The sequence below is a fragment of the Xiphophorus maculatus genome, chromosome 5 (assembly GCF_002775205.1).
Source record: "Xiphophorus maculatus strain JP 163 A chromosome 5, X_maculatus-5.0-male, whole genome shotgun sequence".
In the NCBI taxonomy this organism is placed as follows: domain Eukaryota; kingdom Metazoa; phylum Chordata; class Actinopteri; order Cyprinodontiformes; family Poeciliidae; genus Xiphophorus; species Xiphophorus maculatus.
Window position 1 is genome coordinate 1,550,243 of NC_036447.1, and position 23,687 is coordinate 1,573,929.

Here is a 23,687-nt window from a genome sequence, read left to right on the forward strand (position 1 = left end):
GGTCTCGGTCACATTTCACACACACTTAAACAGAAACTATGCATCTTACCATCCAGTCATTAAAGCCTCTTTAACTACACTATTAAAAATTAACATGATTCAGAAAATTGGAGTTGTACTCTAATTATCATCATTTGGCCTCTAATTAATTAATCAAACATCATAATTTATACATGAATTTGTGAACTAAATCTCGCAATTACCCAGAAATTTGCATATCCCTTCAGGTCTTGCGTGGCACAAGCGATACGAACATGCAGACAGCTAAACAATTAGGTTTAAAATGGGAAACAAATTGATCACCTAAACAATTTTTTCTCAGAAATAGTAACTTTATTAACACCTCATGTTGATTTCTGTGCTGCTCTGAATCAACAAACTCAACTCTTCCAGCTGCGCTAAAATAAACTCCACACCTGTTCACAGAGCTTACAGATGCTGGATTTCCCTGCAGTGGGTGGGAGGCGGGTCTGAACCTCAGTGGATCCAGGTGCAAACCTCTGAAACCAGCAGCAGAATTTTCTGGTCATTGACAGTAAAGCTTTTATCAGTCAGTTGCTATTTCCTGAGAGGTGGAAAATGCCAGGCACATTTTAAAACCTCTAATAACACATGCAGCATCCTCTTTAGCCGTAACGTTGCACATTTTGTTCTACAATTTTCTGCATGGCGAGCGGTATCGTCTGTTTCCAGGTTACAGCGGGTTCTAACCAACTCGAGTTTAAATAAAAAATGGCACATTTCTGCCCACATTTCTTTCTTAAATGAAAACTTCATGCAGTTTTCTTAATAACACATAAAAGCAGCTTCTTCTATAAAACCAAAGACGAGTTATTAATTACCATATTTGGATTTTTAGCTCTTGTTGGCATCCTGAAACCCTCCTGCTGATTATTTTTTTAAACCAATATCAAATCTAATTTCCAAAGAGACATGCAGGCTCCATGGCAACAAGAAAAAAAGTATCTTGCCCATTTGGTTGCATTATGAAAATGTACCCTGAAACCATCCTGCACCTGAGTATACTCAAGCAGAACCTGTCTGGCAGACTTCCCTGGCTCAGCGCAGAATGCTGAATAGCCACAGAGCTAACCTTGACCGCGGATGCCACTGTGGGCGGCTGATGGAGGTGCGGGGGAGTGCGAGAGGAAGAGGTCACGAACTGCCCCTCTGGTACTAAATGGATAATTCAACTCTATTCCACTAAAACACCTACTGGAGCCAAGAGGCAGCAGAGTTTGTACAATGCCTGGTGCCATCAACAACTTAACAAGCGCCGTCACCTTTTGGAATATGAATGGTGAACAGCGAGTCTGCATGAACACCACCTACCCCCACTTTCTCTTTGATTACTTATTTCTAGAGCTCCCTGCCTGCGGCTTGATACAATCCATCATCTTCCTCTCCGACTGAGACTCTGCAGGCTTCTTTGTGGGCTCAGAACACCAGACGTTTTTCTATGGAAAATATTATTCTCTCTGACTCTCACTCTTTACGCTCTTGTTCCCTTAACCTTTAATTTATAAACCAAATTCAGGAAAGGAGACGAACAACAGGAAACTCGTGTTGTTAGCACACAGTAAACAGACCTGATCATTTTATAGACTGAAAATCTTTAGTCAAACGATTATTCTTGATTATTTTAACTCTGTTACATGAAATAATTATGGCATATTTCATTATAAATATATGCAGGAGGAAAAGGTTAAGTGAGTTTCAGAATCTTTTACTAAAACTAATCTGAAAAGTGTGGAGTGATTTTGCATTTTCACACATTCATCTTAGCAAATCACCTCCACCTCATTTAGATTGGAAGGAAAACATTTCTTTCAAATCTTGCCACAGATTGTCCATGGATTTGGGTCTGGACTTTGACTAGGCCATTCTAACACATGAACAGGCTTTAATCTAAAGCAGGCCTCTTTAAAACGTCTTGGGAACAGAGCCTCTTGTTTGTATATTTTTTGGACAGTTCTCCAAAAAGACATCCCCAAAAAGAATTCCATATATCTCAGGAACTACAAGGTGTATTTGACTGGTTCAGGTACCGAAATAAAAGTTATATTCCAGAGAAAACTCTAGAGGTCTAAAAATAAACATTTGTATTATTGAGAAAGAACAACTATATATATGGCACTCAGTGAAAAAATACAAAATAAAAATAAGAAATTCTAATAAAATACATTACGTAATGTAGATTTTCCTTAAAAGCATGCAGTGGAAACCCAGTACCTCTAGCAATTCACAATACAGGTTCTGACCAATTACTGGACCTAATTTCATAAAAAAAAAATAAAAATGAATGTATTGGTTGATAAAATTCCAGGCGAACATTCCAAATATACCGCAGATCAGCGGAAAGTTTCCACCTCTAAGTGTTTCTCGCTAGCTTAATTCATGCAACACGTTTTTATCAATACTGAACTGTAAATGGAACTAAAAAATTTAGCTTCACTTCGAATGACATGCTAACTTTTACCACAACATGCTGCTAACAAAGACATCAAAACATACAGTCAATAATTGAGGCTTTACATTTTGTCAAGTGCCGTCGTTACACAGAATGTTGATTAATGTTTCATTTATAATGTTTCAAAAGCAACTCTAAACAGGCGGGTTTTTAGTCTAGATTTAAAGGAACACATGTTTTTCTAATACCAGCTTTAGAAATCCCAGTTTCTAAAGCTGGTATTATTCTCTCCTACAGGAAACAGATTGTATTTCATTGTTAATTTTCTGCCTCTACAAGTGTAGCTCTCTAAATCACAGTTTTAGAATATTGCTGAGGATATCTGTTGAATGCCATTGTTGAGGTTTTCTGTTGATAATGCTCCTTAAAGCACATTCTCACCCCAGGATGAGGAGGGATTAGTCACACTGCCATCTAATTGCTTTGTGTTACTTTATCCCATATTAATGGAAGGATTGTTTATTTATTTATTTTTTACTTTGAATTTATGTGCTTTATTTGTTTTCACTGACACTCTAATCCTCTCTTGTCTGCTGAAATGCATTTTGTGATCCGACGACAGGCTGCAACAAGCAAAGTAATGGCAGCCACTTGGCCGTTCATGTGAGGGTAATACCAAGAGCAACACAGGCTGCTGCAGCCATAATCAATACTTCATGTTTCTGCAGCATCCTCGCTCTGTATCTCACGTTACTCTTGCCACAGATTCTCCAAACTGAGCATCCGAAATGTGCGATAAAAGCAAACCGAAGCGTTGCTGCAGCCAGACGGCAGAGCTGCCAAAACATTCATTTAGGAAAATCATTAAACCGCCTTCAAAGGCCTTATTGAAGCAACTTGTTTCTCTGCTGCCTCCAAGGGGCAAATTTATTCTCCTAGCAGCCAAACAGTTTTGTTAAGACTCACTCTTGTTGTAAAGTCAAGTGAAGGATAAAGAAGCAATCCGTCTCATGTACCTCATTAGAGGAGAAGATGAGCCGGGTTCTCTCAGCAGAGTGCGACCCATCAGCTGTCAAACACCTGCTCTCCTTGTTTGGGAGGAAGCCTGAAAAAGTCAAGCGCAGCCAGTCGGCGCAACTGTAAAACATCCAAAATAATAACTTCAAGAAGAATACGGAGCATCGTTACAGCTCCGCATGTGCTCGGCAACGTGGAGCAGCTAGGAGACGCAGCCGAGATTAAAAGGAGCTTCGTGCCTTAAAACCGGAGATAAACACCTGATGAAGGCTCGGTTTTCATACAGTCACAGACTCAATGTGCTGCTGTTCCACATCTCAGCTGCTCCAGGATTTTTTTTACCACCTCCACCCCCCCTGTCAACCTGAGAAAAAAAAATCTGGCTCTGTGAGGCATTCATTAAGTCTAAATGATCCAAGCCAAAGGTGTGAAGATGAATTTTCCCCTCCTGCTAAATCCTGTCCCAGGAGCACTTTAAGGAATATTCCACCACTTTCTCACCACAAAACGATCAATTTTCTGTCATATTAGCTGAGATGAAAGATGCTTGGTTTTATGGGATGTCAACAAACGTGCATTTCCATCCAGAAATAAATTGACTTTTGGTTAGTTTTCCCTACACGATCCAAGAGTTAAAATTTCTTATCCCCAGTCTGCATAGTCACAGATTCTGTTGCAATTGGCAGACTTATGATGCATGCATGTCAGAAGAGCTGTTTTCTGGCTGTGATGCATTAACATCAGAGAGGTACCTGACCACTCATAAATTCAGTCTGCAGCTAGAGAGCAAACACACAGCTGCAGTTATAAGGAGCTATCTTCAGCTGCAAGCAGAGAAAGGAGTCTGAGCTCACTGGAGTCTTATGGGATTATAAAGACTGTCAAAAAATACATGATTTATTGATTCTCATCCTGTTTACGTTTCTTTATGGACACTTAAATCCCTCCATGTCAAAAGATCAGCTGAGGCCAGTTTATAAGCAGAGATATCAGCAGTTTAAGAAAGGTGACAGATATGAGGATTGGACTGTTGAGGCTGGTCGGATTTTTGTTTTACTTCACAACCTGAGGTGTGTGTATATGACAAGATATGCAGCAAGGTTTTGAAAAGTTGTTACAGTTAATGGTTTAATTTATCTACCCTTTCCTGGATCTCAAAAATAAAATGCACTTCCCCATATGTAAACATTTGAAATCAAATTTAGCAGATACTGTTTAACAAAACTTTGCAGAAGTAATTTTGTTTGTTTCTGAATTTAGTGGATCATTTGATCCAACATTAATATCATCGCTAATTGTTGTGTTTTTTGCTTTATGTGTCACGTTTGATGCACTCCTACTCTGAATAGAACATGTATAGTAGAATCAAGCCTGTGGAAATCCCAACGTTCTGCTGCGATCCTGTGGAGAGAAATCTAGTTCATTAGTTTTTTCATTTATATGCAGAAACAGACATCTGGAAATGGAAGCTCAGTTCTTTGTGACTGGCCCCATAAGGTTAGTTACTGCAAGTTAAAGTATCGCTATGATTGATATTTCAGTTCTTACTACATTGACGTACCTTTTCTAAATACTATTTATCAATTTATTATTAATTAATTACTTAATTTAATAATTAATTTATTATTTATGAATGGATTTATGAAGCAGAAAAACAACTTTTGGTGGAAGTTACTGTAAATATGAGTTTACCAACTAATCATGTGAAACAGAGGAAAAACACACCAATGCAGGCTAAGCTTTAAACAGAAACAAGAATGCAAACCTCCTGTAGCTCTGTATATAATACATGTGTGTGTGCACGTGTGTGTGTGTGTGTACCTAATGCAAAAGAATATAAAAGCAAAGGTCGATTTGATGCCCAGCCATTGCAATTCTCCAGCTGGTTTCAATTCTCCACTGCTCACACAGATCTTGGAGTGTGTGTGTGTGTGTGTGTGTGTGTGTGTGTGTGTGTGTGTGTGTGTGTGTGATGCCTGGAGGTTTGTGAGAAAGATTTATATCGTTTCTGCACATTTTATATGAGGCAACATGTGATGCACCACAAAAAAAGTAGGAACAAGTCATCTGAGCACAGAGAAGAAAAATGATCAATTTCTGAGAAAATTGTGATTTTTGTTGTTTTTCCTAAAATATTGTTAGAGTTGTAAAGAACACACACCATGCTTTAAAAAGGAGTTTTCAAAACCGAGATTATATAAACTCAGTTTTTCATGGACTTTTCATGGTTTGGTACAAGGACAACATTTAAATGAGAAAAAATGCAGGAAAAGTGGAAAAACCTTCAGGAACCAAGGAACAAATCTACAAATTAAAAAGTGTCAGAGTTCAGGAGAACATGTAGTTCCTTGGGTTGATTTATCTTCACTGGAGCAGAAACTGAGCTTTGCAGCTCAACTTATTGACAAATAAATAAACCCTGTATTTAAAATCAACTATTCTCAAACTGTGAGTTCTCTAATAGATCTCAGATGTACTTTAATATTTTGTCATAAAGCTGCCATGGCTGGTTTCTGACTAATGGCTGCTTTCATCATAAAAAAAACAGCTGCAGAGGAAAACATCTTCTAAATAAGCACTTCAGACTCATATCTAATCTAACTTATCTTCAAGATTCTTACATAACAGGGAAGTGATATGCAGCTTGAATTCATCCACATCAGACTTTGAAAAACAACAATTTTTCACATTCACTCTTCATTAAAGAAATAGAAAAGAAAAATGGCCAACATTCTTCAGTGAGAAAATGTAGAAAGTTCAATTACTCTGTATAACACTTTCCTTCTTGTTAAACTCAGCTCTTAAATCACACACACAGCTTTGCTTTAGAGGAAAGCTCATTTTGTCAGAAAAGTAAATGATCTTCTCGGTTCCCTGCTTTCCCCTTGTTTCACCAAGCAAAAGGACTCACTCTTAATCTCCTCATGAAATGAGACCATAAACAATGAGAAATTCACCAGACATCTTCCATTCCGTTCCAGTGGAAAAGGTTGAGGTTGGCCTTGGGCGAAGCTGTTAGTGCTTCATGCTCCAGCAATCTGGCAACTACTTCTGCAGGGGGAACCTTCATGTGGGGGGAGAGGCTGTGTGTCTTACCACGCAGCACAATGTGTTTCTATTTCATCCCCTAGTTTCTGTTTGAAAACCAATCTTTTGATCTGATGTGTACAAATAAGAGGAAACCAAAGTAAGTAGGTGAATTTAGTCAACATACAGACATATTTAAGAAACCCTTCTGTTCTGTCAGACTCGGTTTGCACAAGTTCCACACCCACAAATACCTTCGTAAATTTACCTGATGGAGTCTTACTATCGAAAAAGAATGACTCTGTAATGACTCAGTAATTCTTTTTAGAGTTCAGTAGTAACGCTGAAACACAGGGCCATGTGTAGGTGCTAGATCATTCTGCTTTGTGAAGAAACCAGTGCCAGTGTTGGATGACATGGTTTTTTCCAGTGGTTGATGCACAGTATCTGTCTGAAGCAGGAGTCTCCACCTCCTCTCTTTCAGGGTCAGTCCAGCAGATTTTAGACGTGTCCTGCTCCATGTGGTGAATCCAGACATTTAGATCCTCCTCAGCATGTAAACAAACTCTGCAGGGCCTTATTAACGAACAATCATTTGATTGAGATGTGTTGAACCAGGGAGGATTCTGGCCCTTTAATACTAACTTTGGATATCAGAGGCCTAAGAGGGGCCCTCACACACCCACTGGTTCTAACACTTTGCTGCTGGATCCACATCTTGTTTTTATAGGGTATGACTACCCATTAAACTCCTTGAACTGCTGGTAGTGCTGTCTATCACTTTTAGGACTGCCCGTTCCACACATCAGGGCTCTGCAAATCAAACCTTTTCTCTACCTAACCCTGGTAGACCTGCATGTGTATTAAGGTACAGGAACATTTCTGCTGTGTGCTTAATTTATTCAGACCAGTTTTGCAGAGTGTGAAAGTATTAAAGTTTCACTCTGCTCTTCTGAATTTTTTAGAACGGTTCCTTTTACTTTCTGCAGCTATCTTCCTCATCTCCTCTGTCATTAGACTTCCTGTGGAGGATCTTTCTGTTCATTAAGCATTATGCTTCAACACACCCAAGCTTTCTTGGAAACATTTGCTGCTTTTATGTTACTTAGCTCATTTCACTGCTGGACCATATGTCTCCTTCCTGTCCTCCACAACGCCTTTTTCTACATTACTTCAGCCTCTCTCTGCTCCAATAAACTGCTTTTATCATGCTGGCTGTAAAGTCTCCAGGCTCTCCAGATCACACAGGACTCTGCGCCGTCTCTGCACTGTGCCTGGACATTAAGTAAATATATATTCTGAGTCTTTGCGCTATGCAGTACTCTTTTTATTTTTTTTAACATGTTGGTTACATTTATGTTCAAGAACACAAACCACAGCTTGAAATGCTCCTCAGTAAAAAGCTTTTCATCCCATTAAGAACAATCAGACCTCAGTCTATCGATCTCTAAAAATACTGTTAAAAACTCCGTAGTTCTGCTGACTGTTTATCTCATGTTGTTCTGTCACAATGAACCAGTTTGTACTGGAGTGATTCCATGAGAGGTGGGAGAAAGGGAACAGGAATTTCTCTATGGATCTTACTCACATAGGGAATTCTGTTGACTGTTGAACCTTTTACTTGCTTGATAACATGTTCACTGCATGTTCACTGCATGTTCACTGCATGCAACATGTTCCATGCAGTGAACTTGATGTCTAAAATTTACCATAAAGCATTGAAAACATACTAAAAGACACTAAAACTGGAAGAATTTCCAGTTTTCCTTTGTTTCAAAAGTGACTCCAAAGAGCAAATGTACCAAAAATGATTCATTTAAAAAGTTCTGATCTAACATTCGTAAATTTTGTTTAAAGTGTGCAATTTTTTTTAAAAAGATTACAGAAATCCAATTATCCCAGCACCAGTAGCAAAACAGGTGAGAAGAAAGGTAAAATAAGCAAGTAATTAATCTCCATCATGTATTTCGACATGCTTGATTCATCTAGTTACTCGTAGAGTAATCTCCTGCAGCAGCTCATTTTCTAGAGGGAGTGTGCGGTCCTTAACAGCAGAGTAGCTCTGCAGCAGCGGTGGCAGCAGAGTTTGGGGCTAATGAAGCAAAAACTACACTGCAATCGCTTTGTGTTCCATTTTAATGAAAAGACTAAACTTTGCCTTAGGCCTGAATGTCAGCAGAGAAGTGAAGAATACATCACAGTGACAAAAAGCTTGTGCGCCTCCTCTCATCACACCTCACGCTGCCCCAGTATGAATCCAAGTGCTTTAAATTGAGTGTGATGAAATTAATATCAACATCCCGCACCGAGGTTGCAAAGAAAAAAATAAAATAAAATAGGAAAAACATGAGCAATGTCTTTTGTTCTCCACACAAAGACGAGTTAGAGGAGCAGTCATGTGTTCAGGTGTAACACAGAGCAACAACTGCAGGTTAGTATTTGTAACACAGTGCAAACATGCTGAAAGCATCTTAAAACCTGATTTATGGGACTCAGCTGCTCTTCGCTCAGATGGGGTTCAGCCTGAAGATTAAACATCTCACCCTCCATCACCCCAAAAATCTGAAAAGTATCACTTGCATTTCTCTACAACTTCCCCTTTTACTGGGGGTTCTTCAATTATCGTGGGGTTAGTGCTTTGCCCAGAGGCACATCAGCACAAGGCAGTGGAGAACCGACACCACAGTCATAGTCAGAAGTTTGTTGGTGAACAAAGAATACCTTGAAAAGCAAAGTTGCAGTGATCAGTAAAAGGCAAACATTTTGTTGTGTTTTGGCCTCTTGTATCCATGGTAACAGCGTTTTGGCAATCATGACCGTCTAATTGTTTTGTGCTGGTGTGTATTCCTTGCAGTTTTTTTTTATTTGACCTGCACACAGCAGACCGTTCTCCAGGAATAACACTGCCTCCTACAGGCCTGGCATGCACACTACGTTCAGATACACAATCCAAAATGTTTTGGGAAATATTGTGCAAACGAACAGAACCTTAGACCAATTAATATTCACATGTAAAATGGTTGAAGCAATCTGACATTCATGGACCAATATGCAGATTGATGGGCTTCTTGAAAATGGATGTTCATTGATGTTGTCCATCCAATCTGACTGAGCTTGGACTATTTTGAAAGACGGATGTCTAAGGTAAGATTGTTTTATTTATATAGCATCTTTTCAGCAGCATTGTCAGCAACAATGTGCAGCATTTTGGTCTCTAAATGTACAAAACTGGCAGAAACATAAACCTAAAGACTTACAGCTATGACTGTAGAGCAGGGTGGTTCTGCAAAGTATTGACTCAGGGGGTGAAGCTGGAACCACACCAAACTTTCCAGATTTATCTTTGTAAAAAAATCATTTCCCCCCACTTTTCAAGGGAATGATAGCTTCTGCAGGGAACTGTTTCTGTTCTGTCGTTGTAACCAGTTCAGAATTATCATTTAAACCAGAATCCATCTCTCTGGATTCTGGAGAAAAATGTATTCAGATAATAGATAAAACAAGAAACTTTTTAGTATGACTTTTCTTGCAGTAGAATGAAAACTACAAAACTTGTAGAAACTCATTTTATCCCTGCCTAGTCTATCTTACTTCATCCACATTCAGTTATTGCAGCATCTCAGCGACTCTGTTCTCATTTCCATTGTTGCCAGCATCCTCAACAGGCATCCTGTCCTTCTTTCACTCCTTCCTGGGACTCAGACTGGATCTGTGCTTCACATTTTAATGAAAACCGAGACACCCTAAACAAAATCCTTCAGAACTGATTGCTGCAATTCAAACTTCTTTTCAAGCAATATCTTCAAATTCAGTTTCAGAATTTGTGCCCACCAACACAAGCTTGATGTGCAATCAAATCAGTTCCCAACTTGTTTCCCTTTGCTCCTCCCAGCAGCACTGAATACAAACTCGCATCACGTTTCAGCAGCTCAGTGACGAATATTCCTACGGTTTTCTAGTAGAGTTTTACCTTCTGTCTTAACTTTAATGGAAAACAAACTAACAATCTGTCCAAACTTCCTCTCAGCTTAGAATCTGATTACCTCATAATTAAAAACTCAGGAGGGAATTTCTAGGAACAGAAAGAGTTCAGAGTTGGTTGTTAATTTTTACACTAGTGAAAACTCCAGGTGTTTCCAATGGAGCTCAAATGGCAGCTGGTATTTATGCAGCAATAAATGGATCTTGTCAATGAGTTTGATGTTCATCACAAAGTTCAAATTGCTTTCATATAAAATGTTCATTAAAAAATAACATTCTAGTTTAAAACAAACAAACAAACAAACAAACAATTAAACCTAATGAGCTTACCTGACTTCTACCAGTCTGTCATAGTTTATGTCGTATAATAGATAATAAACACTTTATTATGTATCTATTATTATCACATCAAATACATTAGTTGCTTCTCGATATTAATATAATCAACAGGATATAGATCTTAAAAAATAAGTAGTAGTGTTAGAGGAATCTGTGACAGTGTAACGTTTTCATCTCTGTTTGCTAACTAAGAACCTTTTGAGGGAAATTGATTGGTTTAGATTTTATTTAGTGTAGTAAAATTAAAGAAGGCAGATATATCAATCTTTGAAACTCCTAGATTTTGATTAGAAAAGAAATATTTTTTCATTCCATTCCCAAAATTATTGACTGCATCGTGTTGTTCTGCCCTATAACATGGAATTAAATGCCAAAGCATGGCTGTAATGTGAAAAAATGCAGCAAAATGTAAGGAGTTTGGATGTTGTTGCAAAAATATTTAAGTTAGTATTGGAAGTTTTTTAGCTGAGCAAAAAGCTAATAAAACCATCAAAAGAGCCTCCCAGCTGCATTTATCTTCTCTAAAGCTTTCGGCTTCAAAGATCTCCAGGTTTCCAGTAACGCTTCACATTATTGTAAAAACAGAAGATTAGATGGTCTCTCTCTGTGGCTTGTTGACAGTAGAGCTGGCCTGAGCAGAAGCCCCTGCCATGGTGACATTAGAAGTGTGTGTTTAGGAAGTCCCTGTGGATGTCTGGGAACTAGAATCTAATTATGTTCAGCTCTGCACTCTCCAAACAGCGCAGGGACATCTCTCTCCTCTGTCACATCGCCGGCCTTTCTGGGATTTCACTTCTACCAGGAGAACGAACACAGATGGCACGATGGAGCTGATGTGTTCGAGGCTAAATGGGCCGTGAACATTTCTCCCCTGACCTCTTCAAAGTGCGCACGCTCCTCGAAGAGAACACGCCACCTTCTGCGATACTTTCCACAGCTTCTCTGAATCCAGTTAAAATTCTCTTCAATGAAACTTTCTTTGAGTCAATAAGCTGTGTGCCAGCATGACATCAGGCAGTAATAGTGGATGTAATTTGCTTTTACATATTGTGACTCAACGGGGAGACGGCAACATGGACATATGGACAGAGGCTGTGAGAAAGTCATTCCAATTAGACTCGTTTCCTGGCTGAGGCCATCAACAGCTCGTCAGCGTGACATTTCACTGCCACGATCTCGGCAGGATAAAGCTGACAACAATGAGCGTGCATTAACACCACCTGTCAGTTCAGCAGCTTTCAAATGGCAGCTTAACGCTAAACGTTTCTTTTGGTAATGTTAGGAAACACACTAAGAGAACATTTACTGTTCTGCAGACAATTTGGGCTAGTTCCCAAACTTTCGAGCGTTTTGAGCGCAGTGCCAGATGGGGATGAGCAGAAATCTAACAAGAAGGAAAGCAGTAATAAAACTCTTCTCTATTAAAACAACATGTGTTTAATTTGTGAAAGGCAGGTTGTGAAGGAAAAAAAAACAAACATCCATCATGTTTTAATATCTGCTATTTAGTTGCAGGGTTGCTGAGGAGGTTGGAGAATCTCCAGCAGACAATGGACAAGAGGCAGGAAAACCCTGGACAGGTACAACACACAACACACAACTACACACACATATAGCATGACTTCAGCGTCACCAAATAACTCCAATGTGCAGGTCCTCAGGTGTTACAGCAGGTATACCTTGAAAAAAATCATATCTTGAAAAAGTTTAATGTTTGTGGTTCCTCATTTCAGAAACAAATATATAACAGTTGTTGTTCTAGTAAGACGCTTGTGAGCCATGAGTAGGATCTGACTGAACAATGGATCTTAATGTTCTGACTTCAGCCTCAGTCCACTGCTTGTGAAACTCCCACAGATTCATGAATGGATTTGCTTGTCAATCCTCTCCAGGCTAGTTATCCATGGTGCACCCAATCCTACCACACCTTTTCCTCCCACTCAACTTTCTATGAATATGCTACAGCACTGTGATCAACCAGCTTCTTTAGGAATGACCTTTTGTGTTTTCCCTTCCTTGTGGAGCAACCGTCTTCTGGACATTCGTCTAGTCAGTCATCTTCCCCACAATGTGACTGTAACATAACATTTTATGCAGTAAAGATTTTATTTTGTTAAACTGGTGTTATGGAACATCACTTCCACCTCTTCTTAATGGCAATAAAGAGTTTGTTGAGCTGCTGGTGTGAAGTCAGCTTTAATGCAAATCTTTAAAGTTGCTCTTGTTACAACTCCACGTTTGTTCCACTGACACCAAAACCACCGTCAAACTAAAATACAACATAAACTTTAGTGAGATGGTGTCATGAATACAATAACGACATAAAAAATGATATAAAAACATATTAACATACCTCGCTGGCTGACCCTTCTTTCGAGGTAGAAATGAGGTTATTAAATGAATTCTTTAAACTTAAACTGCTTTTCTACAGCCTCTTACTAACGTCATACATCTTTCTGGTGCCCCAGAGAACACGCTGGATTAAATACACTTCCTACTTAAACCTTTCAAAATAAAAGTCATAATCACAAAAAAATCGGAATAATACAAAATAAAACATGTAAACTAAAATTATGGCAGTGAAAACGGAATACTTTTATTTTCTGAGACATTGGATTTCTGGGTTTCATTCTCTGTGAGCCATGATCACCAAAAACACAAGAACAAATGTTTGAGATATTCCACTCTGTGAAATGAATCTATATGATCTACATGAACTTTGTTTTCTGACTATAAGGGAAACAACGTATCCATGAGACCAGGTTGATTTTAAGCCAGATCTTCAGAGCAATTGAGACCTGGGAGAAAATACTGCAGCAACGTCCGATGGGAGCATATTAAACAGCTTGTTTCATATGTTTACCTAAAACTGTAATGTTCTTATTCTTATCATGACTGTTCCAAGCTGGAGTTTAAATACACAACTTTAAAAAAAACCCCAAAGCTGCAGCTTCAGTTTCAATCCATCTCCCCCTGTAGTTTCTTGGCCTTTCATGGCTGACTTTGTGGCTGAGAGTCTGACTCTGTCACCAGTCTCAGATGCATCCTCAGAAGTCAAAACTCGCAGTAGCTCTGAACAAAAGTTAAGGCTTTGGCTGTGACAGAATTAAAGTTTGAGATATGTGTTCTTATGACTATTACTTTGGGAAAGTTAGACGTTTCTGCCATGGTTCACAAGAGGGGCATGTGTCACAGAAATGAAGCACAGTAGTCAACATATTACTGGAGGGCAAATGGGCCATGGAACAGCTGAAATGGCTAAAAAAGGGCCTTCCAAATTACTACAGGAGTTTCTTTTTCTGCCTTTAAATTTCTGTTTCCAGTCAGGCAGAATTGACGGATTTAAGCTGCCACTGGCCCTGCAGCTCTGCCTCGCAGCAAAGTTGCTGGGTCTGAACTGGTTGCTGATAGACCAAATATATCCTCGGATTTTGTGTGATTAGGATGTTTTCCGAAGGCTAGCAGCACTTCAAAGAGGCAGCAGATTGCAGCTTTCACCTGAAGAGAGCCTTCATTTGGCTGATGAAATGATGATTTCAGCTTCCTTAACAACCCCGACAGAAAAAAGCTTAAATGGGAGAAATCCGTATTGCTGGCACTTCAACCACACTATTCACCTCAACATTACATACCATATCAGCCGGCTGGGTTAAAGCCCAACTTCTTCTCATTTCAAAGAGACAGAATAGCAGCCAGACCTTTCCTCAGGTATAAATCATGGGAGCTGTGTGTTTGGATCTTCTGTATCATTTCATAGCTTCTACAGGACCATCGGTTGTGAAATCCACAATGAGGAACAGGGAGTTCAGATCTTCACTGTGAGAACTTTTATGTGCAAACTTTTCATCAAAACATGAATAATTCAAAACATCATGGGGAACTCATAAAGGTATTGCTTTGTTTTGATGCAGAAAGCAGTCATTCCATAACTAGAGTTGTGCTTAAAATAATAAGTCAGATCAATCTTTGTTTTTGGCAGAAATTCTATTTGAAAATAGCAAATAATTTACTAACAGACATCGTAGAGAAACAGGAAACCGGCAAACTCAGCCATAAGAATCCCGCCTCTTCCATAATAAAATCACAAACTGAAAAATTAAAAATAAGAGCTGAGCCGAGTTATTTCTGAGAGATTATTCATCTTTTGAACAAACAGGTATGAAAAGTGTCCTAATCAAAGGACAGAGAGAGCAAATGGTGCAACATGTGGGCATAGAGGTCTCCTCTCAGGAAATCTGTGTAAAATGGCTCATCCTAATTATTACTCAGAAGAAAACTGTATTTAAAGATAAAGAAGTGACAAAAGTAATCAGCTGTTCTGCTAAATAATTGTGTTTTTTGTAAAATTATTGTAAATTCTTTGGATCAGTTGTTCATTTTTTAAGTTTAGCCTGGACTGATTGATGCTCTAAGATTTTTACAGGATGTTAATGTTCAGTTTCTCTTGCTGGTTGTTCTGGAAAACAAAAACATCTTTAAAATTAAAAGCCTAGGTCTTTGACTCGACTTGAGACTTGCATGTTTTCTCTTTGGACTTGACTGGAACTTGGGTGGAAAGACTTGAGTCTTACTTGTGGAAACAAGTCTTGAGACTTCAACAAGTCAGATGCTGTCTTCAACATGGAGTTTTTCTACAATGGACTTTAATAACCATGTTAAAAAAAACTATTTTCAGAATTACCCTCATCAGTTTCCTAGACCTAAGCCATGTTGCCTTTTTGATTTTAGAGACGCTTCAGGTTTTTCTTTTCTTGTTTTTGTGGCATGAACTTCAACATTTACCAAACAAACCGAGACATTTAGAGTCTGATCTGGAATCTCTGTGTTTTCCATTGCTGCACACACCTGGGGAAATGTTTTGGGATGTCTACACCTGGGACGTTTGGTATTTCTCTTTCTCTCTGCAGAATTATAGAAAGGAGTTGCTTCCCTAAGCTAATTGATGATCTTCTCTTTGCTTTGGCATTGTGTTAACTCTCACATGTTCTCTCCAGAGCAGGTACAGGTGGCTATACCAAGGAACAATTAACCGAGAATGGAATAGAAATATCTTTTATTGTCCCAATGGGAACATATCTGAACAACCAGTGAGCGACATCAGGTCCTACTTTCTGTCTTGAATTCATGTAAAATATAGAATCTGAAGCGTTCTAGAAAAGTGAGGTTAAATTTAAACCCTTTTTGAATCAGATTATTTTTATTAGGTCTTGATATATGCTGCTCTATAATTGACAGTGGGTGTGTGTTTCACCTTGTGCTCAAAAGTATTTTTATAATTCAAACTTTTTAACTGTGTTCAGCTGCACTAATGATGCTGGTGATGTGACTGCAGACACTGAAGACTCAATAACAAACCATCTTCTATAATACTACCATCACACTCTTTGTTTGTAGGATTTATTATTCTATCCTTAGCTGAATCCTCAGTGTGTTGGCAGAAAAAGCAGAATAATGAATGTGACCTTACGAACTCATGAACATGACTCAAACTGTGATTTCTTTGGTGTTTTCTGTCTGCCTCACTTTGAACTTCTCTTTTATTCAGCTTTTGTCTCCTGGAAAACGACTGGTGCTGTTTTACTTGAAAGGCTTCAGTTTGCAGCCTGATTCTGGTGGAAAGAATAAAATCTACTACATTACATCTATTTATGTAGTGGATCTTTGCATTAGTCTCTGTTAAAACGTATCATAACTACGATATGATGCGTATCGTAGTTATCAAAGACAGATTTTATATCTGCTCATGTGAAGCTTCCAAAGCAATCATGCATAATATTCTGCTTGTGAAATATTTTAAGGATTTAGAAATTAGGGTACCTTAAGGCGAAGTTTATTGTGAATTGGCCCTACACAAATAACCTGAATTGAATTGAAATATTTTCAAAGAGCTAAATTTTGCTTTGTTTGACTTTGTATGAGTTGAATGATCCATAAAATCAAGAGAAAATGCACAATGCACACTGGACAGCTAGCTGTTGGTGGTTCACTCATTCTGCGATGCTTGTATGAAACGTGACTCTAAATTCAATTATTCATGGATTTTTTTTGTAGACAACATTCCAAAACGGGAAGGTGAAATACCCAGGAGCAATGCTAGTTATTGGTTGGAGTTTGGAACTCCAGGAACAGCGTTTATTTTTCTTGGCACTGATTGGCTGAAGCTGAACAGCAGAGATGTGTAAGACTGTGGTTGACAGGCTTGTTTGCGCTGCAGAGCTGAGTGACTGCTGATGAGCCAATTCAGTTATTTCATTCATAGCAGCAATGGACGAATGGTCAAAGGATGTAAACTGAATCAATACTTAGTTGACAATAGTTGTTATTTATTGCAATTATCTTTTGTCCTCATAACTAAAATACATTTCAAATTGAGGATGCTAAACATCTAGCTATAAGCAATAAAAGAACCTCACTAAGTATAAACATGATATTACAGGAAGTCAGTATGAAGTGATCCTTAAGTGTCTTCCTACTGCGTGTTTTGGCAAAGACCTGATGAAAAATAATCCTGGACCAGAATGCTGAGAGGGCTTTCAGCCACTGAGACATTTCTGTAAAGTCATACATCTCCTCCGTTAATTGAAAGAAGAAAACCTCAGAGGAGCATTTCAGCCAGAGGAAAGACCATCTTAAGTGCACAGTACGTGTTTGCATAATTTGTGGAATGTTTAAAATAAAACTGACAGTGATTTAGCATTGGCAAAGCCCCATCAACACATCGGTAATGCATTTTAAAATGAGAAAAAGGATTTTAAAATGAGAAAAAGGCCATAAAAGGGCCTAAACTCCATCCAACCCAAACATCCCAAAGATTGAGTTACTGTGTTTTTGTGGAAACAAAACAGAGACAGAATAGTTAAAAAAGATAAAGTTATTCAGAAACAAAAAACTGATTTAAATCTGATGGTAAAAAATATTTAAATGATTATTTCAAGACACATTTGAGAGAGTTCAACCTAAGCTCTCCTGATTTCTATGTAAAATAATGTGATCATAGAGAAAAACACACACCTGACCAGAGAGCTAGCAAGGTCGACCAAGACTTGGTAACACCTCCGTACTGAATGCACCACACCTCCGTAGTTCACCCACCACCGAGCCTCATCCATCACAGCCGACTGAATATCCGGTTCAGGTTTTTACTCCATGACATTTGTCTTATTAACAAGCTAATCTCAGAAGAAACAAGCCAACCTTGAGGCAGCTAGCACGCTGCATTTTGCATACACTAATGATCAGCATGAAGGTAGCGTTATGTCTTTGTGAAGTTGCCATGGCGCTCAACTCATATGAACTTTTTATCTTCAGCAGAGGTGAGAACTTCTAAACAAAAATACCTTGAACTCTGGAGTCCCTGGTCACAGCGCGTCAGTGGTCTGACTGCACTAACTTATCTTTCTTTATGTTGTTAAGCACAATCACTTTAATCTCAAGGATAGTTCTGTTCTAAAAACAACCCTCAAAATAATTCAAACAGGAAAACACTGTAGGTATTTACTCAACCAGCAGAATCCTCTGGTTGGGTGTAGGTGTTTTATTGAACCACGTAAAATAAAAGTTTTTGTCAAGCAGATCAACTTAGTGTCTTCACTTGTTAAGTAAAATAATGTTCTGCAGGAAATAATCTGTTTTGTATATTGGCAATGCTATGCATGTAGGCTGCGTAAAGCACGTCTCCTCTTTAGACCAATCAAATCTCACCTCACAGCCGCCACATTCATTGATTTGGACATGCAGTCATACCTCACAGCACTTTGTTCAATATATTGATCACATATTTGAATCTCCCACAAGGAGGAACACACTGACAGCTTCCTCAGGGAAAATATAAGTAGCAACATTTAATACTGCTATTGTAGTTATAGAAATAAATATCAAAATATAGATTTTTTATTTTCCACAGAGTATTACAGTCCAGCATATACATAGCTGGACCAAAAGTTTCTGCATATTTATGCTGATTTTTGTGGCTTTAACAGCCCAGAGCTCTTTAGTTTAACTAACAGTATTATTACTAGCAGCAAAGACTGAGACTCTTAAGCCTTTATTGTTAATTTCTAGAGAATTTAAATTATCATAAAGCCTTAAACAAATGTTTGGTTTGCAGCATTACTCTGCAGCTTATGTTTGTACATTTATGATGTTTGCTCTGAGCAATGTGACATGCTGAACTCAACTCAACTCTTTTTTAAAGACTTCTTCTCAGCAGCCTTTCTGACCAAAATGTCCAGTTTTCGCGCAGGTCATGGACGGTGCCTCTGACTTCAAACAGTGGGGAATCTTCCTGCCATGTGAAATCACAAGAGTTGAAAACATGCAGTTTATCATGAGACAACTATTCATTTACAACCCAGCAGTCACAGAAAGTGACACAATGAAAAGATGCAACTGACAACGAGATGGTCTGAAATGAGAAAATATTTACCCACATTACAGATGTCTTTTAGTTTTTTTTGTCACAAATGTTTCATATCTAACAAATTAAGACACAAGACAAATATACCTGATCAAAGACAACCTGGATAACAAAATAGATTTTTGTTAGATGAATGAATTATTTATTAAGATAAAACAAACAATCTGAATAAGTTGTTGCCTGATAAACCTAATAACTTCTGACTCAGTTGTGTCTCTTGTCTGTTGAACTTTGGCCAACTCTTGCAGGCAGATTTGTTTTAATTCAGCCACAATGGAGAGTTTTCCAACTGAAACAAACACATATAGCATTATTTAACAGAATATCTAATTGATTGGCTCAACTTTGGGAGTATTTGAGCCTCCCACTAAGATGCTTATAACTACCTATTTTAATACCTCAAACACTAAATGTGCCTTAATATGTGTTTATACACACAATGGAAACTGTTTTTGATTTATTCTGTTTTATGACGTTTTAATGTTTTCTGAACTGGTTATTGTTGAAATGAGAGTTTGTTCTCAATCAGGTTAAAAAGAAGTTAGTATCTCTAGTTCTCAGTTTTTCTGCTCTTGGAGCTTCAGCCAATCAGGCCAAAGGAAAATGAATGGAGCTTTTTAATTGGCTGCTTTGCAAAACACAAGCTGATAGCATGTCAAGTAGCATTATGCCTTGCTGTGTCATCATCCCAAGCTACATTTTATGTCATTAAAAAAAATATATATATACTTGACTGTATATTGTATAACATATGCAAAAAACTGTGCATATGTGTACAGTATTGAAACCAGCTCAGGAATAAAACTAAGCTCTACTAAAACAAAGATAATCCAAGACACTGAACTGCTTCCAATTCACTCCCAACAACTGTGAAATGTAAGATCAACATTTTCTGATTAGGTTGGAAACGTGCAGATTCTCTGCTTAGAGCGTTAAACACCTATAAATCAGGTTGAGCTCAGCGACAATTGCTGCAGCCGCTTGAATGTAATACCTCGGATTAGACTGAATTAAAAGGGGATTTTCCCTCAGCTCCCTGTGAAGAAATTCTTCACATCACCACTTGCATCTGAGCGTGCAGCCTGCTCTGTCGAGAAGGCATGAAACCAAAGCCGAACGTCGGTGCAGTCCTCCAGACTGAGGGACGGAAGCTGCCAGCTTTGTCTCGCCTTCAAGCCAAGAATGCTAATTGGGCTATTTAAAGGCTGCCTGTCTCTGGCCAAAAAAACTGAAAATCTTCCTGATTAAATCATGTTATGTGTAAGGAGCCCACGTTACATCTATCACAGAATGTACTGAATGCAGTTTGGAGATGAAATAGCCAGAGATTGTGCATAACATTTTGACCACCTGCCTAATACTGTGTTGCTGCTAAAAAAGCCCGACTCAGTTAAACTTGGACCTCACTGAGTCACTGAAGATCTTCTCAGGTTTTTGACTGAATGGTGTTAGCAGCAAATCCAGGAAGAACTCTTGTACTAAGACTTTTGGGGATTTGTCAGTAAAATCTGGTGTACAAGTAGAACCTAAAGGATGAGAGTTAGAAAACCTCCTGGATGACACAACTGTATGGTTTCCATCAGCCTGGTGACAAATGGTCCTCTAGTGAATAATCTCAAGGAACAGATGCTAGACAGATCTTCACATTTGAAATACCACCTGAGTAATAAAGATACTTTCTGCATCACAATTTGCATTCTTTAATATGTACTAATATTGACCCTCACTGCAAACCCTTTAGGAGTCACCAAAGTTGCTTCAGTCAAACGTCTTTCAGACGACCCCAGGGCAGCTGTGGCTACATGCAGCGTACCACCATCAGTACATGAATGTGTTTGTGAAAAGGTACAGGCACAAGAGGCATCATAAAAGCAGCCTAAGTTTTCTTGTTGCTGAAATGCTTCGCAAATAAACTCTCCATCTCTCTCCAGGTATATAAAACAACCAGAACCATAAGCTACATACTTAAAAATGAATGCACAATAACCACCCACTGGATGGGTACATGATACAATTAATGAAATGATGAACTAATTAGCAAAATTTTTAGAAGTCATTAGGATTCACAGCCTGAGGAATCACATTGCAGCTCTGCCCAGACTTTGCAAAGCTCTTCGTTCTGTTTGGTCTCCGTAACAAAGAGAAAATAAAAAAATTACAAACCATGACTGAAGCCTTCGAGCTTAAAGTGCACAAAGCCTTAAGTCTGTTCTGTGAACGGACAAGCTGTAAGCGTGGAGGGGGCTTTGGGACTGAATGTTAATAGATTTAATTAAATTAGAAGAAAACACAAAAAGTATAAAAAGAAAAGGCTGGAGGCGCAGCATTTTACTGGCTATTGTTTAGAAGGAATATTCAGCTGGAATTCCTCTTTGAGGTTTTAGCTGTTGTGTAAAATGCTGACTGGAACCCCTTGGATTATTACACAAAGCACAAAAGAAAATGCAAGCGTGAGAAAAAAGGGAGAAACGCTCAGTTTTGTGATATTTACCAAAATTTTGTGCAAATTTCGCAGCAGTCCATCATCCTTGTTCTGCTGAGAACCCAGAAGTGATGAAGACCACCATCATTATGTCATCAATTAGTCTCATCAGTTGTTATGGTGACGTAACATGCCCTGCGACCACACAGACAGCTTGTTCTCATGGTGTCCTTGCCCATATTTATCCTCTGTGCCGAAAAAGAAGCAAAAAAAAAAAGCCGAGAACTGATATTGCCTCGTGGAAGGTCGAGCTAAACAAGGGGGGCTTGTCCAAGTCCTGACACTTTACACATCTTGCAGCAAAAACAGTCGACCCGTCTCTCACATTCAGCTACTCTGCGTCATTTTGCATCCTTGAGAATATTACTTCAAACTGGTTTTATCACAAATCCAGCATAGTTGGAGCATAAAACGGTTAAAGCGATTAAACTAGAAAGCATAACAAAATTTACCAGGAAATGAGTTCAATGTTCAAAGCAGTAACGAAAACAAGCTCCACAAAAACTCCTCTGACTGTGTTAATTATCTGCACATTTGCAGTTTTAAAATTCAAACCGAGCAATCAAAGCCCCCCTTAAGGAAGCCTGAACACTGAAGCACTGAATCGCCCCAGGAGCTGAAATCTGTGGCTCAACTCTTTGGTGCAATGACACAGGAAATGATGTTTATAATGCTCTGGTTGTGTTTGCCATTGTGAGAAGGAAGCTAATCCCCAACTACCTGCTGCGTGACATGCACATGATGAAAAACAGTGTGACGGCTCAACCTGACAGGAGGGAAGGAAGAGACCAGAATCACAATTTGAAGATGAGGAACAGCGAAGATGGAAAAGACAACCGGTGGTAAATACTAAATCCTCCTGCTTCATGCATATTTTCATCTAGAAACAGGTGTGTTTATTCTACCTTTTGGTTCAGAGCTTTTATTTTCTCCATTATGCTTCTTTTAAATGAAGTAAAACTAAAATCAATCAATTTTCCTGAAACCGAACATGAGTCTGGCTGTTCCCTCTTATATTAGTTGGAACTTCTGCACCTCCCCAACTCCCAGCAGACAACTGTCCAGGTGGCGGAGGGGGCGGACCGGTCAGCTCAACGCTGGGGGCGGCTGCAGCAAACAGAAATGGGTCAGTGGTGCAGGAAGGTGGCAACGCGAAAACGATGGTGAAACACTCGGCAAGACTTGGATGATGTGACACACAAAGGCAGTGTTTAATTTCCTGAGTCAAACCTGGAAGTAAAAAGAGAAAAGGAAGAGAAATGCTTCACAGATTACCATAAGTAAATGATCAAGATTCTTGCATCAGATAGAAATGGGGAAATGAAAGAGACAAGGCAATTTTACCAATAAGAGGTCTTCTGTTGGCTGTGATTTTTGTTTTGGTGTATTTAGGGGTTTTGTGTTGTTGCTTTATACAAAGTGGTGATAGAACATGATTAAAATATGGTGTGAAAGATGATCTGAGGTAAAAAATGACAAATCATAAAGCACCTTAAACTCTAAGAAATATCTATTTTTAAAGATTGTAGTAAAAATATAATCTGCTGTTGTGAATGTTAGTTTTAGTGATCAACGTTTTTCCATTTGGATGGAAGAGACACAAAGATCAGATATATCATATAAATATAGTGTCAAAATATAACAGCAGCATTTATTCACATTTTTTCATGGAAAAAAAAATCATGCCTCAGCATAAATATGCAAACTGCCAGAAATAAGATACAGCAAGAAGTGTTTCCATCTGGTGGAAAGCTATGAAGTGTGATGTTTTAAAGAGACAAACAAAATAAAAAACTAAATAAAACTGATATTTATGTTAATAAAATATATGGAAGTTAATATAAAAAAAGAATATTTTCCTCCAAACCATTGGATGCAATTTACAAATCCACAAAATGAAAGATAAAACAACATTTTAAAAATGTCTACAGTCAGGAGGTGGCATTAACAAATGGAAACAAATGTACAAGTTAACTAAAAAAAAAGAGGTTTTATCAGGGATGACAAGACGCATG

The 23,687-nt window shown here is 38.5% G+C and overlaps 1 protein-coding gene across 1 annotated transcript in view; it reads right to left on the reverse strand.

Annotated features, from left to right (window-relative positions):
- LOC102237082 (VPS10 domain-containing receptor SorCS3-like) overlaps nucleotides 1-23,687 on the reverse strand; it is a 210,630-nt gene that overhangs the window by 158,898 nt on the left and 28,045 nt on the right. The gene's annotated exons all lie outside the window — the stretch shown is intronic.